The sequence below is a fragment of the Typopeltis vanoorti genome, chromosome 15 (genome assembly GCF_054136105.1).
Source record: "Typopeltis vanoorti isolate ZY-2024b chromosome 15, IOZ_Tvanoo_1.0, whole genome shotgun sequence".
Classification (NCBI taxonomy): domain Eukaryota; kingdom Metazoa; phylum Arthropoda; class Arachnida; order Uropygi; family Thelyphonidae; genus Typopeltis; species Typopeltis vanoorti.
In genome coordinates, this window is record NC_143563.1 from 54,961,833 (window position 1) to 54,977,140 (window position 15,308).

Genomic DNA, 15,308 nt, shown 5'->3' on the forward strand with positions numbered 1-15,308 from the left:
TATGTGCACTGTTTTGTTTTTGCTACTGTAAATGGAAATTATAAAGATAATTTAATTTAGGCATATAATATAATGTTGATTTTTTGAAACTATAAAAAATGCATTTGATTTAAGTTTTGAATTATTTTGTTACAGTTCTACTGAACATGGTTGGCGAAAATAAAAAACGAAAATTATCACAGTCAAGCAGCAAAGAGTTCCAAAGTTGGTGGACTGAAGAGTATGACATGATTAACAAAGACAACAAAGCAATATGTGTTTTACGTTCCGGTTGTGTGCAGAACATCGTCAGTAAAATGGCATTATGAGACAAACCATAAATCGCTCCTTGAGAAAAGCAAGGATGAACAGAAAGAATTTATTGCTCGGGCAATTAAAAATAGAAATATTCAGTCAACAACCCTAATGAAATTTATCAGCAGTCATTCAAATAAAACTGTTGCTAGTTTTTCTGCCTCAAATGTAATTGCCAAACACAGGAAACCTTTTAATGATTGGGAATATATAAAAGAAGCATGGTTAAAATGTGCAACAGTTCTCTTTGAAGATTTTGAAAACAAGGAAAAACTTATTCAAAGAATAAAAGATATGCCTTTGAAAGATATGCCTAGAAACACGGTGAAAGATAGAATCTTGGAAATGGCTAAAAATATAACTCGTCAGCAAAAAATAGATATAAAATCTTCTGGTTTAATTTCTCTTTGTCTCGATGAGAGTACTGACATAATTGGATCAGCTCGTTTAGCAATTTTCATTCATTACTGTGTTGGGAATAACATCAAATAAGAATTGATCTGTTTAGCATCATTAGCAACAACAACAAAAGGAATAGATATTTGCAACGCAGTTGTAAATACACTTGCTGAAAGAGATATAGTTCTCTCCAAAATTGTATTAGTAACTATCAGCTTGGGTGTTGCATGAATGTGCAAAGGAATTGTCAATGCCTCTTACTTGGTTATTTAACTCAAGTTTGAACTCTGGTATGGTCCCCTAGGGAGTGGAAAGAAGGCAAAGTAATTCATTTGCATAAAGGTGGCTCTAAAACTGCGGTAGTTAATTACAGACCAATCACCATCTCAGGAGTGGTGGTAAAAGTATTGAAAAAGCTGGTTAAAGACAAAATTCAAGAATGGATGGATCAGGATATGATACTCTATATGGGCCAACATGGTTTTTTTAAAGGTAGATCCTGCCTTAGCAATCTGTTAACTTTTTATAATAGAATGACATCTGAGTTGGACAAAGGAAATGGCTACACAGTGGTATTTCTGGATTTTACTAAGGCTTTTGACAGGATACCCTATGGAACACTGTTACGCAAATTGGAGCCGATGGGAATGGATACTAAACTGGTGATATAGATAGGAGAATGGCTCAAGGAGAGATACCAGTAGGTGGTGTATGGAGGAGCCGAGTCCAGGATGAGGCAGGTGACCAGTGGTGTGCCTCAGGGCTCTGTGCTTGGGCCATTGTTGTTTAATTTGTACATAAATGATATAGGAAATGGCTTGAGGGGAGATATTTAGTTGTTTGCTGATGATGCAAAGTTGGGTAGCACAATAAAAAATCAAGCTGATGTTGAGAGTTTGCAGGATGATTTAAATAAGCTGGCAAAATGGGCAAAGGGTAAGAGATGTCAGTTCAACGTGGAAAAGTGTAAGGTTATGCATTTTGGGATTAAAAGATTACCGGCTGTGTACTACATTGATGGAACGGTACTCCAAGAGATTGATGAGGCCAGGGACTGAGGGGTGTTGGTGGATAGGGAGATGAAGTTAAGGGGACACATTGTCCAAGATTACACATAGGATTACATGGTTATTGAGGAACACACTAACATCCATAGATAAAGAAGTTATTATTCCGCTTTATAAAGCATTGATACTTCCACATTTGGATTACTGTGATCAGGTCTGGTTGCCTGGATTCCTTGGAGATGAGGAGGTTGTGGAGAGTGACTAGGTTGGTGAGTGATGTAAAAAATGCTCCCTACATTGATAGATTGAAAGCTTGTGGATTGCAGAAGTTAGTTAATAGGTGGAGAAGAGGGAACATGATAGAAACATTTAAATTACTAAAAGTTTTTTTTATAAGATTTTATAAGATCACACAATGAAAATATTTCAGCTGTGTGACAGTGATGGAAGAACAAGAGGTCATTCCTGGAAATTAAGGAAAAGTGTGGTAACAAGGGTTGAGAACTAGATTTTTTGCTTACAGGATGGTGAGTGGGTGGAATGCATTGCCTGACTCAGTTGTGAGTTCTTCGTCTGTAAATGAATTCAAGAAGAGGTATGATAGATATTATTTTGATAGTTTGGGTCTCCCATGATGAGTCTACTGACTCCATGGAGATACCTGTAATAATAATAATAACTACTGATAGTGCTCGCAGTATGACTGGAGAGGAAAATGAGCATTCGGTTCTGGGTTTTCATTGCATTATACATCAGCAGGTTTTATGCCCAACGGCTAGTTTCAAGCCACTGGAAGATATGAGCACTGTAACAAAACTAGTCAATTTTATATCAGCACACGCTTTAAATAAACAAAAATTTATAGAATTATTAAGTGAGGTAAACTCAGTGTACAATGGTTTACTCCGATGGTTAAGTCGTGGGAAAGTTCTTCGAAGATTTGTTGAGTGTTTAGATGAAGTCAGACTTATTTTACATAATGAGAAAATCATTGAAAAATATAATCAATTAATGAACATCAAATGGATTTCAAAATTAATGTTTTTTACTGATTTGTGTTTACATTTAAATGAATTAAATATTAAACTGCAAGGTGTTAATAAGACAGTAATTGTCATGTTTGATTTAATCAAAGCATTCGAAGCTAAATTACCAATTTTTAATCGGGGCGTTATTTCTAATACCTTCTGATATTTTCCAAATACAAAAAAATTCTTTGCAGATCTAGAATTCCAATGAAAAAACAGAGTAAGTTAAATTGACAAAAGAGTTTTCTACAGTTATTCAGTCGATAATCAACAAACATTCTTCAAGATTTATGCAGTTCAGGCAATTTGCAGAGACATCAAAATTTATTTTGCATCCAGACACAACATCAACAGATAAACTCAATTTGGAGATTTTCGAGTGGCTGAATTTGGAAGATGTAGAAATGCAATTAATTGATTTTCAATCTAGTTCTATAAGGAAACAAAAGTTTGTCGATTTGAGAAATGACTTGGAAATAACGGAAAATGATCGGTTATTGGACGCAATTAAAAAGAATGTAGAAGAGGAAATATTGAGAACTTGGAATGCCATTCCTGAAACCTTTTGTTGTTTACAAAAATTAGGGATAGCTATATTATCAATTTTCTCCTCTACATATGCTTGTGAGTCATTATTTTTTGAAATGAATTTTATAAAAGACTGTTTAAGAAATGGAATGGAAAGCTACCAACACTCCTATCTCAGTATCTCCCATAATGCAAAACACATCTCCTTGGGGATTATGGGAGATACTGAGATAGGAGTGTTGGTAGCTTGCTCCACATTTGCAAGGAGTCGCCTGGTGTTGTACCACTTTACCCCAGTCCTGAAGATACTTTCAAGTGCAAACTTTGTTTGCACACACTTGGATAAAGGATTAAACTAAATTTATTATAATTTTGTATTAATTTTTCCCCTATTAAAAACTGCCCGGCACATTAGCAACTTGATTTGTAAATTTTTTGGCACGTGCCGGCACGTCAGCAACTCAATTTGTAAACTTTTGGCATGCATACATAAAAAGGTTCGCCACCACTGCGATAGTGGATTCTGTTGATTTTCATGATGAAATCTTGAAGTTCTGTAAAGGAGCCATGCCAAATTGCAAGGATATCATTTGCATATCTTGTAAAATAAGGACAGTTGAGGAGAGATGCAGTCCAGTGGGCACTCTGCAAATCACTCCATGAAATAGCAAGTTTTGCTGTACCCTCGATTTATTTTAATAATTCTGAGATGAGAAGTAGCAACAGCAAATGACAGTCAGAGAAGCACACAACATATGCATTAAAGTCTGGAGGAAGTTTAGTGTTTCATCTAGGGGAATATTAGTAAATAATGACATGATATTTAAAATCAATAAGGTGAAGATGTAGCACTGTTATCTTTTCTCAAAATGAGAACTATTCTTAATAAATGAACAAGATTTTCTCATAAACTGAAAGTGATTTAGAAAGGTATTTTGCAATTCTCTAGCAAGGAGAGCCAATGTAGTTTGCAACAAGTAATGGAATATATGCTTTGCAGATCTTAAGAAGTGCTACAGTTGAGAAGGATGTCCATGATGAGTTTTAGAGGTTCCTTTTTGGTTTTTTCATCCTGGCAAGAGATACTATCAATGAGTGCATGTAATTTTTTTTTACTTTGGCTAATAGTTTAATCATTAGCAAGAGGACACTAGGCAAAACAGTCACTTAGCAATAATGTTAGTCTTCTGTAGTATTCATTCCAATCTTGAATTACTAATGCTTTCCTCCTTTATCAGCCTCGATAATAACAAAATCAGTTTCTTCTCAGAGACAGTAATGTCCTCATTTCTTGCAGAGAACATCTTCAGCGACACATTCAGAGGAGGAGGTTTTGACTTGAAAACAATTTGCAAAATTCAAAAATGAAGGAATTTAGCTATATCTGAGGAAACATCAAGTAGCAGTTATCTACCACAAAAAAAAAAAAAAAAAAATCCCTTACAGAAACAACTTTTAAACCTATAGAGAAATCTGAATCTTTAGAAAGAGCATTTATTTCCTCTATTTAGAGAGGATGGTCAAAAATATTGTCTTACTAGGGTCCCCAGCAGATGAAAAGACTGACTACAGCTAACAAGATGACTGAATTTTTGTTGGCAGAAACTGTGTACAACCTCAAACAGATCAGAAGACAGGGATGCAACTAATGACGAACAGATTTAATGTCCTTATTTAACAAGGACAAGCATTTTTTGGCCTCACACAGCTGTAAGATAAGTAACAGTTTACTAGCCCATGAATAAATTTAATGAGCTCTTGGACTGAAAGGGTTCTTTAATCCTGTAACGGATAGACATCAGTTTCAGAAATCTGATCCACTTTATACATTTACATGCTAAGCATGTCTATCTAGCTAAAAAGTTTACCATAACAGTTACAATGACTAGAAATGAGCTAAACAATAAAATTAAAATTACATGACATATGCTGCAATTAAAGAAAGAGCAACTCATTATGGCTTTGATACTTATGTATCAAATACAGGTAGTTCTCACTTTATGAATTCCTGCTTTACGAATTTTTTGAATTGGAATTTTTATTTTAAATTGTGCACGACGAAGGCAATTAGGGATATGTACGGTGAATTACGCAGTATGTAATTACGTAATGATCAGTTAGAACGAGCCTCAGTCAGTCACAAACCTTGAAGACATGAATGTATTAATTGTAGTTTTCTTCAATTACACCCAATTTTTTATTTTGTTTTCTTTTCACTTATCCAACAATGTCAAAAAGAAGCAACAGTGCAAAACCAGAAAATAAGCAAAAGAAATAAAGAAAAGAAATTACGTCAGAGAAAAAATATGTAATTATTTTCGGCCGCCAAGCGGGTAGCAGTGTTAAAGCTCTCTCTGAGAAATTTTCTCTTACCACTTCTACAGTTGGCACCATTTTAAAGGATAAAGAAAAATATTTTTTTATTGCAAATTTATGTGTAAAGTGAAGCTAGAACAAAGAATATTAATCCCATTTATAGAAATAAGCCACATGCCAGAATGCCACCTTGCAGGTGGTTACAAAATAAAATAAGATTACAATTCAAGCCAAAAGTAATTGAAATAAAAAATTAAATTTAGTAATGAATTGAATAATGACATAGCATTATGTTATATCAATTTAAAAAAAAAGGAGAGGGGGGGGGGGTAAAAACGCCACAATTGCTTGCCATTTATGAGGATGAAACTACAAAATATTGGCAACAGAGAGTCATTCCAAATTAAATTTGGGCAGTGTAGAAGTGCTTCAGTACTCTTTAAATAACTATTCAAACCTAAACCTGCACTGATGTAAAAGGCAAGTACTGGATCAGAGGATATTGTGGTAAGCGTCTACTCGATGGTGAGCAAGGCCAAATTTTTCAGGTTTATTATTGTTGATATAAGATTGGTGTACCTGTCATTTTTCAACAGAACATCTTCTTTGTCTAAAGTATAAGCAGAGGCATTCGCATTGGAACAGGTAAACACCAGCGATTGCAGTACTGGCTTTTATTACTTATATACTGATTTATGAATATATGCTCAAACACTTGTAACAAGGTGCAAAAGATTAAATAGAACGGATTAAACTGTAATGGTGATCAGTTGTCACCATTATGAATTTGAAATAATGGCTTCTGTTAGTGTAGTTTATGACATATAATCACTCCAAAACAAAACACTGTCAATTGGAAGCTTTTGTTTAAATTTATTGCTCACTTTGTAATAATTTTGCATAATAATTGAGAACAATTTTTAATTGAGATCATTAATGTTATTAAATTTTTATTAATAATGCTGGCAGATTATTTTACTAATTTTTATATTATTTTTAGTTTAGTATTTGTGTAGCATATTTAGTGAATTAGTATTTAGATAATAATGATAAGTTCCTGTTGGATTACTAACACCATTCCAACAAAGATGTGCACGAATTCAGACAGAGAAAAGATGCAAGAAACAATGCCAGTCTGGTTGGCCAAGTGGTTAGCGTATCCGCTCTCCAGCCAAAAGGCTGCGGGTTCGAATCCCACTGTGGGCATGGATGTTTGTGGTTGTGTGGAAATACTAGTGGTGGTCGGTGGTAGATGCCGTTGGTGTAGTTGCAGTCAGTTGGTGGAGACAGAGTTGTAGAGCAGGTGCCCTCCCTCGATGAGTCTTTGGACTCCCTGGAGGTGTCAAATAATAATAATAATAATTAATATTTGTTCGGGACGCAAGAGTATGCAGATTATTTGAAACTGGAAGTAACCACTATTAAGTTTTCAACAGGATAAATCTGAATATCATATTGAAAAGAAAAGTGTGCAAGAAAATTTTAAAACAAATCAAAGGTGACCAGCTTTCAGAGGTAAACTGTAGACCCAAATACAAACATTATTCAGGAAAAAAAAATGAAAAAAGTTTGAAAACAAGAACCAAACCTTAGAGATTCAGTGGAAAACCCTGAAGAAAATACTGACTGATTCAGACAGAAAAGAATGTGGTGTAGATGTCTGGAAGGGTAGAAAATTGAAACTCTGTGGTAGATTATTATTATTATTCAGGCCTCGATGGAGTCAAAAGAAACATCACATTTGTGTTTCCTTCCTAGGAAACACAGAGTCTATCATACCACTCCTTAAACTCAGTGACTGTTCTCGCTCTCACCACTCTATCAGGCAATGCATTCCATGGTTCAACCACCCTCCATGCAAAGAAACCACTCCTCACAGCTTCCTTTCATAACTTCCAGGGATGGCCCATTGTCATCACTCCTTTCCGCTGTCCAACCAAGCGAAAGAACTCCCCAGTGTCAACCCTGTAACCACCTCCCAACAGTTTAAAAGTCTCAATCATATCACCTCTCCTTCTTCTATCCACCAAACTCTGCAGTCCACATTCCCTCAGCCGATCCTCATAACTAACATTGTACAGTCCTGAAACCATCTTTGTTATCTGCCTCTGTACCCTTTCCACAGTTAATTTATCCCCTTCAAATCCTGGGGACGAAATTTGAGAACAGTAGTCTAAGTGTGGTGTGATCAGGGTCTTATACAATGGAATGATAACTCTTATCTCTGCAGGTCAGCATCCTTCTCAGTATTGCAGCAATCCTCTGTGTTACCTTCACCACCTTTGCAATATGTTCCCTGAATTTCAGGTTTCTATCAATCATCAACCCCAGATCTCTTGTCTCCCCTACTTCCTCCAGTACAACTCCTCCAACAGAGTATGCAGTGTCCCCTCGATGTGTCCCCCAAACCTCAAGACCTTACATTTTGCTGCGTTAAACTGTCACCCCCATTCATTTGCCCATCTATCTAGCTTATTCAAATCCTCTTGCAGGCTACCACATCTGCACTATTACTAATAACCCTTCCCAGCTTCACATCATCTGCAAACAACTGAATATCCCTCTGCAATCCACTGACAATGTCATTGATATAAAGGTTAAACAATATAGGTCCCAGTACTGAGCCTTGTGGGACCCTATTTGTAACCTTCTGCCGCCTTGAAACTGCCCGCCATACACAACTCTCTGATACCTATCGGAAAGCCAATCCTGAATCCAGTTGACAAACCTGACATTCAAACTCATGTGCTGCAACTTAAATATCAGCTTATCATGTTAAATGCCTTCACTAAATCCAAGAAAATGGCAGTATATGCTCTTTTAACTTTATTATAAAAGACTAGCATATTACTAAAACAAGAGTGCTCCTTAACCAATCCATGTTGACTCTCACAGATAACATTACCCTCATCTGCCCAATGCTGTATACGGTCCCTCACTAATTTCTCTAAGATCTTAACAACTACTGATGACACACAAACTGGCCTATAATTAGACACTTCCAGTCTGCTACCGCCCTTATGCAATGGCATTATCTTACCTTCCTTCCATTCCCTGGGCACCTTTCCCCTAGCCAGACTTTCATTGAAAAGCCAGGTCAAAGGAGCTGTCAGTTCTTTACCAAAGGAAGATTCCTTAGATTAAGGAAGTTAGACAATCAAGGAAAAGAAGTTCCTGGCAAGTAACTCAGCCTAAGAGAATAGAGAAAAGTGTAAGAAACCAAAGCACTATGTAAAACCAGCTAAACAAAAGTCATGGGGAAAAAAAGACTGATAAAAACAGAAAATAAATATCAGAAAAGTGGCAAAATATTTTGGAGGCTATTGAAATAGCTTAGGAATAGAATGCAAAAAGTACTATAAAAGGAATCAGAGAAGATAAAGTAACATGAAAACTGAAAACAAAGATATTCTTGATATCTGAAATAGATTGCTAAATGTAACAAGTAGTGACAACACAACAATAGAAAGGAATAAACATCTGAAAGGCCTGACAGCTCTCAGAGAGTAAACCCAACCATTTAAAGTAAGTTAAGCGAACAAATTAAATTATCATTCCAATCTAAAATAAAAGAAAAACACTGAAAACAAAAAAAAAAACACCAGAAATGGGGATGCTAAGAGGCAAGCAACTCTGGCGTGTAGCCCTCAAGAGTTAACCTAATGTATACCACCTTCCCCACTTTAAACGCATCTGTGTTGCTTCCTCAAAACACACCACCCATCCATACTGTCCATCACCAATTCAAAAACACATATCCATTCTGCCGACACATCAAAAACACATCTGCCTGACCTAACTGCAAAAAACACTATCATACACATGGGCATTGATGCCCTCTCAGAATAAACCTTTCCCCCACCACCTGCCCCGCTCAGAAAACAAGCCAACATACAACACCTCATCCACCATAGAAAAACTATTTCCTAATATAACACACACAAACTGTAGAAAAAAGAAAAATCCACAAAATGAATATATGACAACAAGAACAAAATAAAAATATTACAACAAACTCCCTTCGAGACACAAGAAAAAGCATATAAAAAAATTATCTGCATAATAGTTTCTATTTTTCCACATGGTGGAAGAATAGAAACAATCATGTGGATAATTTTCAAATAGACTGGTTTCTATTCTTTCACATGGCAGGTTACCGGATGCCTGAGTGATGTCACATCCGGTGACATCAACATACTATCCAAAAGGTTACAGTTTCACTTACACCTCAGCCATCATCATATAGTTTCCCCTTTGTTTTCAGGAAGACCACACTGTTAGTGCAGTACTCGACATTGAAGATAGTGCAGGCATTTCCATATAACAAATTGTTTCTCTAGTACAAAATAATATTCCAATACTGACATTTCTACTAAAGAAAAAAAAAAAAAAATTGCACTTTAAGGGTGTGCGTGTGGGGAGGGGAATCAGAACGATTAGCTTCCTAGATATTTGCATGCCTGTTCATTGTATTTAACTTGTTTAACTCTTAGTAGAATCATATGTATTTGTTTTGTTTTATGCCTTGTGGCATTATGAATAAAACAATCTTTTGTTCCTTAATTATTTCATTCATCTACTTTTCAATATGAATTCCATCCAAGAAAGTTTGCAGCACTAATATGTGTTTTACACCACAGGTTGCCTAGAAACATTAAATGTATGAAAATTCAAGTGTGGAACTTTTTTTAAAGTCACTTCAGGTCTTCAATAAGCAAGACTGTGGTCTGATAACAGACAATGAAAATTGTCTGCTGAAATTTTATTACTGATGTTATAATTTTAAATCTTAACTATTTATTGTAATTTATTTTATTTGTCATCTTTCCCATACATCAGGCTCAATAGTATGTTAAAGGCAAGTAATCTTGGTTTCCTAGACACCTGATTTTTTCTTTCATAGAATGACGTGCGATTGGAATGGACTGCAGTTTGATGTCCGCAAGCAGCATGAAACCAAGAACAAGTATAAGAGCTGGTGCAATAGTAGGCCCTCATTGAGTTCCTGATTCCCTGGAGTCTCTTTTAATCATCATCATCATCAAATTCCTGACATGTACCCCCAAGGGGGGGGGGGGTTTGCACAGGATATGATAGTACTGCATGACAAATTTACATCATTACTAACTTCTTATCTACAATTTTCCTCCAAATTAGTCTGTTACTTGTCAAGACCCCAATATTATCAGATCATATATTTCTATCATCTAAGGCACTTTTTACTATATCAATCCACCTACATCTTGGTCTTCCTCTGGATCTTTTTTTTCCTGAAAAAGGACACTTGTTTTTCTAATCTTTCCTCTCCCATTCTGTTTAAATAACCATACCACCTGAGATTAGCTCTGCTACCACATTCCTAAATGCTAACAATGTCAAGTTCTTTACCAATATCCTCATTTTTAATATGATATTACCACTGAAGCCATCTGTTCAATCCACCTGCATCTTGGTCTTCCGTTGGATCTTTTTTCCTGGCAGAGATCCAGAGCTGGATGAGCATTATGAGAAACATTCTTTTTCATGATGCTCATATCTGCAGTCTCTGGTCATTAGTCAAGTGTTTTATTTCTAACCCAGCCCTCAGATCCATATACAGCTAATTTAGTGTTTTCACTAATTTCTCTCTTTTATTCCATATAAATTTATTCAGTTGACTTCCTACCATACCAGCTTCTCTCTTGGCACCTTGTCATATGCCTTTTCCAGATCTACAAAACTTCTATACAGATCTTTGTTATATTCCCATGATTTCTCAACTATCTATCATAAAGTGAAAATCTGATCCTGACAGCCTCCATTTGGCCTGAATCCAGCTTGTTCTTCACCAAGCTTCTGTTCCACAACCCTTCTCAACCATTCCTCAAGTATACTTGCATAAATCTTACCAGGAACAATCAGTAGAGACATACCTCTGTAATTCTCCCATTCAGTTTTATTTCCCTTTTTTATATATAGGTACTATGAGAGATCTACTCCAATCATCTGGAATTAGTCCTTCTGTCCAGGCCTTCTGAACTATGCAGTGCAGCCACTGTAAGACTTTTATACCTCCATTCTTGAGCATTTCTGGTTGAATATCAACTATCCTGCTGCCTTTTCACATTTCATGCTTTTGATGGCTTTTTCTACTTCAAGTATGGATATGTATTCCTGATCAGTGTTTTTTTTATTACTGTGCTGTCACTGATTGTTTCATTTAGTAATTTTTCATAGATGATATTCGACCAGAAATACTCAAGTATTGAGGCAAAAAAGTGTTATAGCGGCTGCATTGCATAGTTCAGCAGGCCTGGACAGAGGGACGAATTTCAGATGATTGAGTAGAGCTTTCTAGTACCCCATACATCAAGAACATCATTTTCACTAGTTTTCATGTCACCTTTATCATCTCTAATTCCTTTTAAAGCGCTCTTTCCTCCATTTCTGAACTTCTTCACCAACCTTCAGAATATCTTGCCACCTTCTTGATATTTATTTTCTTTGTCCTCATCCAAGTCTTTTGATGACCTTTGTTTTGCTAGTTTTACACAATCTTTAGCTTTCTTACATTTTCCTCTGTATTCTCTAAGAGCAAAAACTGACTTATTCACTAGGAACTTTTGATATGATTTCTTCTTTTCCTTCACTGCCTCTATAACTTCCTGTGTCCACCATAAAATTCTGATTTTTCTATCCTTACGGACAACCTCACCACATGCCTCTCTGGCTGAATCAATCAGTGTTTTCTTAGGGCTTAGCACTGAATCTCCAAGGTTTGGTTCCTGTTCTCAAACTCTTTCATTTTTTCTTCAATCATGTCTGTGTATTTTAGTCTACAGTTCTCATCTGAGAGCTGCTCAACTTTTATTAACTTAAAAACTTTCTTACATGTTCTTTTCTTCAATATGAAATTCAATTTTATCCTGCTGAAGACTAAACGATGATCACTTCCAATTTCAAATCCTCTGTACATTCTAGTGCCCTGCACTACGGAGAAAACATCACTATCAACAATAACTCTACTTGATATGGCCTGCCATTCAAGAATATTAGCCTCATATTTAGTGTTGAATACTATCGCTACTCCTTTTCCTTGTCATTGCCTGTATATAACATTTTGTATTTATTGCTCAGAAAGATCTCACCAGTTTTTGTCTTTTTTGTTTCAGTCACCCCTATTATGTCGATCTGGTACTTATCCAATTCCTCAGCTAGCTCCATTTCTTTGCCATTTGGGCTTCTTATATTGATAGTACCAATCTTGAACTTTGGTGATGTTGAGTTGGCGTGTGTTTTAGGATTTGTTCCAGTAGCTGACTTTTCGTTGTTCATCAAGGTTCCCTGGCAAGAAGACAGGGGCCTTGTTTAACCGGTTGACGGTCCAGCTGGCATGAAATTCTCTCATGTTGTATACCATCATTTTATATTGTGATTTAAGCCAATAAGAATACAATTTGGCCAGCTAAATCCCAAATTGCCAGCCAATCGTCGTTCGTTCAGTGTCCAGGTAAATATAACTAACAGGGTGCACCACAAGAAAGTGAGGATTAGACATTAGGTGAAGCCCTAGTTGCTTCTCTGCATTCCTTTAAAGACTTAATAGCTTTATTATTATTATCAAGCTATTAAGTCTTTAAAGGAATGCAGAGAAGCAACTAGGGCTTCACCTAATGTCTAATCCTCACTTTCTTGTGGTGCACCCTGTTAGTTATATTTACCTGGACACTGAACGAACGACGATTGGCTGGCAATTTGGGATTTAGCTGACCAAATTGTATTCTTATTGGCTTAAATCACATGACTGTCTACATAGTCTCTTGTCTGTCAATTGCACGTATAGTTGCAAGTTTATCTGTCTACCTGTCTTCTGAGATGAAAATCCTCTGCCATCTCATAAGAGACTGACTAATGCACCTTCAGTTGAAATGCCCCCAAAAGTTCTTGCATCCTAGATGAGATTCAAAAAACACACATCTTTCCAACCAAATGACCTTGTCATATATCATACGGTTTTGTTGATAACCAACTGGTAGAGAGAAGTATTCAATTATTCAATGCCAAATGGCACATTTGATTCTTTTAATACATTTTTATAAAAAAATATTTGTTTGTTTTTGTTAGATTTAACATAAACATATATCATGTGGTTTTGTTGATAACCAATTAGTCAAATATCACACAAAATTTATTTAATGTAAAAATGAATAGCAAGTCAAAACAAAATAATTAAATTACTAACATGAATTGCAGCACTAATTGCTAGTGAGGAAATACAAACATTTGAAACAGCTAGCAGATTTTGGAGTTATACAACTCAACAATGTTACACCATTCCATTATAATAAAAAAAATAATAATAATAATAATAATAATTACTGACAGTCAAATTGACATTTAACCCTCTGCTCGCCAAACTACAAACTGGGGGTTCTAATTTTTCATATCACATGGATCTCTATGAAAATCTTTGGCAGATGATTCTTCACGTGTGAAACACCACTCTGTTAAACAGAATCCTGGAAATGTAACAAGTTTGATTCTAGAGCAGGTTTTCCTTATCTAACCCTTGGTGAACACACACAATATACTCATTTAGAAACATTCTCATAACTAAAATCTGGAAAGAGAGCTATCCGATTCTGATACTGACGGGATATGTATCTGTGGTACAAAATAAAATAAACACAAAACCTCATTTTCCAGCTAAACTTTTCTGAATTGTCTTTCTAACAATTATTGACTTCATTAGAATTTAAACAATATACAGAACACAGTTTTGAACCACTAAAATCTATATATCTTGGAGTGAACTGATAACCATTAATAATAAAGCATAACTAATAATAAATGCCAAAAACTGGCTTTGCAATTTCATACAAACAAACTAGTCCATTAAAATAGCATAAATTAAATTTATATATACAAATAATAATAATATTAGTAATAAATCATAACATAACAAATTTTTTATACATTTTCACGTTCATACCTTCTCACCGCAGTACTTTCCTGAATAAATTAAATAAATTAAAAATACACACACTATTCAGACGTGAGGTAACGTAACAGACGTAAACAAAACGGCACCTATCATGCTGTGCACATGTAATTCTAGTGTCACCTATATCCAAAAAAAAAAAAAAAAAAAATCTAAAACACCAAAAATATTTATTATTAGTATTATATAGGTGAGGGAAACACGATCATCAGTATGCATATTATTTTACCTTCACGAGATAAGGAATTGATTCATTTATTTATTTACTACCTTTCTTTTTTATTATTTACTAAGTAAGGTGTCCACATTACCTCCACTTGGTGAGAATGACCATACGGTATTGAGTTGGATTGTGGATTTCTCTCTTAAGAAGGGGTATATACGGAACTAGAGGTTAAGTAATTATAGCAAGCTTCGGAGGTAGCTTACAGCTGTCCCATGGCAGAAAAAATTGCACGGGAAGGATGGTAGCAGTGTATGGGATATAATCAGCAGGTATCTGAGGGAAGCATTACCAGAATGTATTTCCATGGTCAGGCAGATAAATAAGGAAGGCGTTAGATGGATGGAAGATTCGGCTTTATCTGCAATAAAAAAAATTATGGAGAATTTACAAGGAGAAAGGTGATCAGTGCACTCACGAGCAGTACAAAGCTCAGGCTAGAAACGTTACCAGCATAGAAAGGAAAGTATCAGATTATTTGGGTTTACAGTGATACTGCTGGACCTGGCAAAGGCGTTTGACAGGATCACACA

At 35.6% G+C, this 15,308-nt stretch overlaps 1 protein-coding gene across 1 annotated transcript in view; it reads right to left on the bottom strand.

Annotated features, from left to right (window-relative positions):
* The window catches only part of arx (asterix), a 296,423-nt gene extending 281,784 nt beyond the window's left edge, over positions 1-14,639 (bottom strand). Inside the window, exon 1 of the mRNA XM_090404855.1 lies at positions 14,544-14,639. The gene's annotated coding sequence lies outside the window, so the exon portion shown is untranslated. The remainder of the gene's footprint in view (positions 1-14,543) is intronic.
* Between the last annotated feature and the right edge of the window lie 669 nt (positions 14,640-15,308).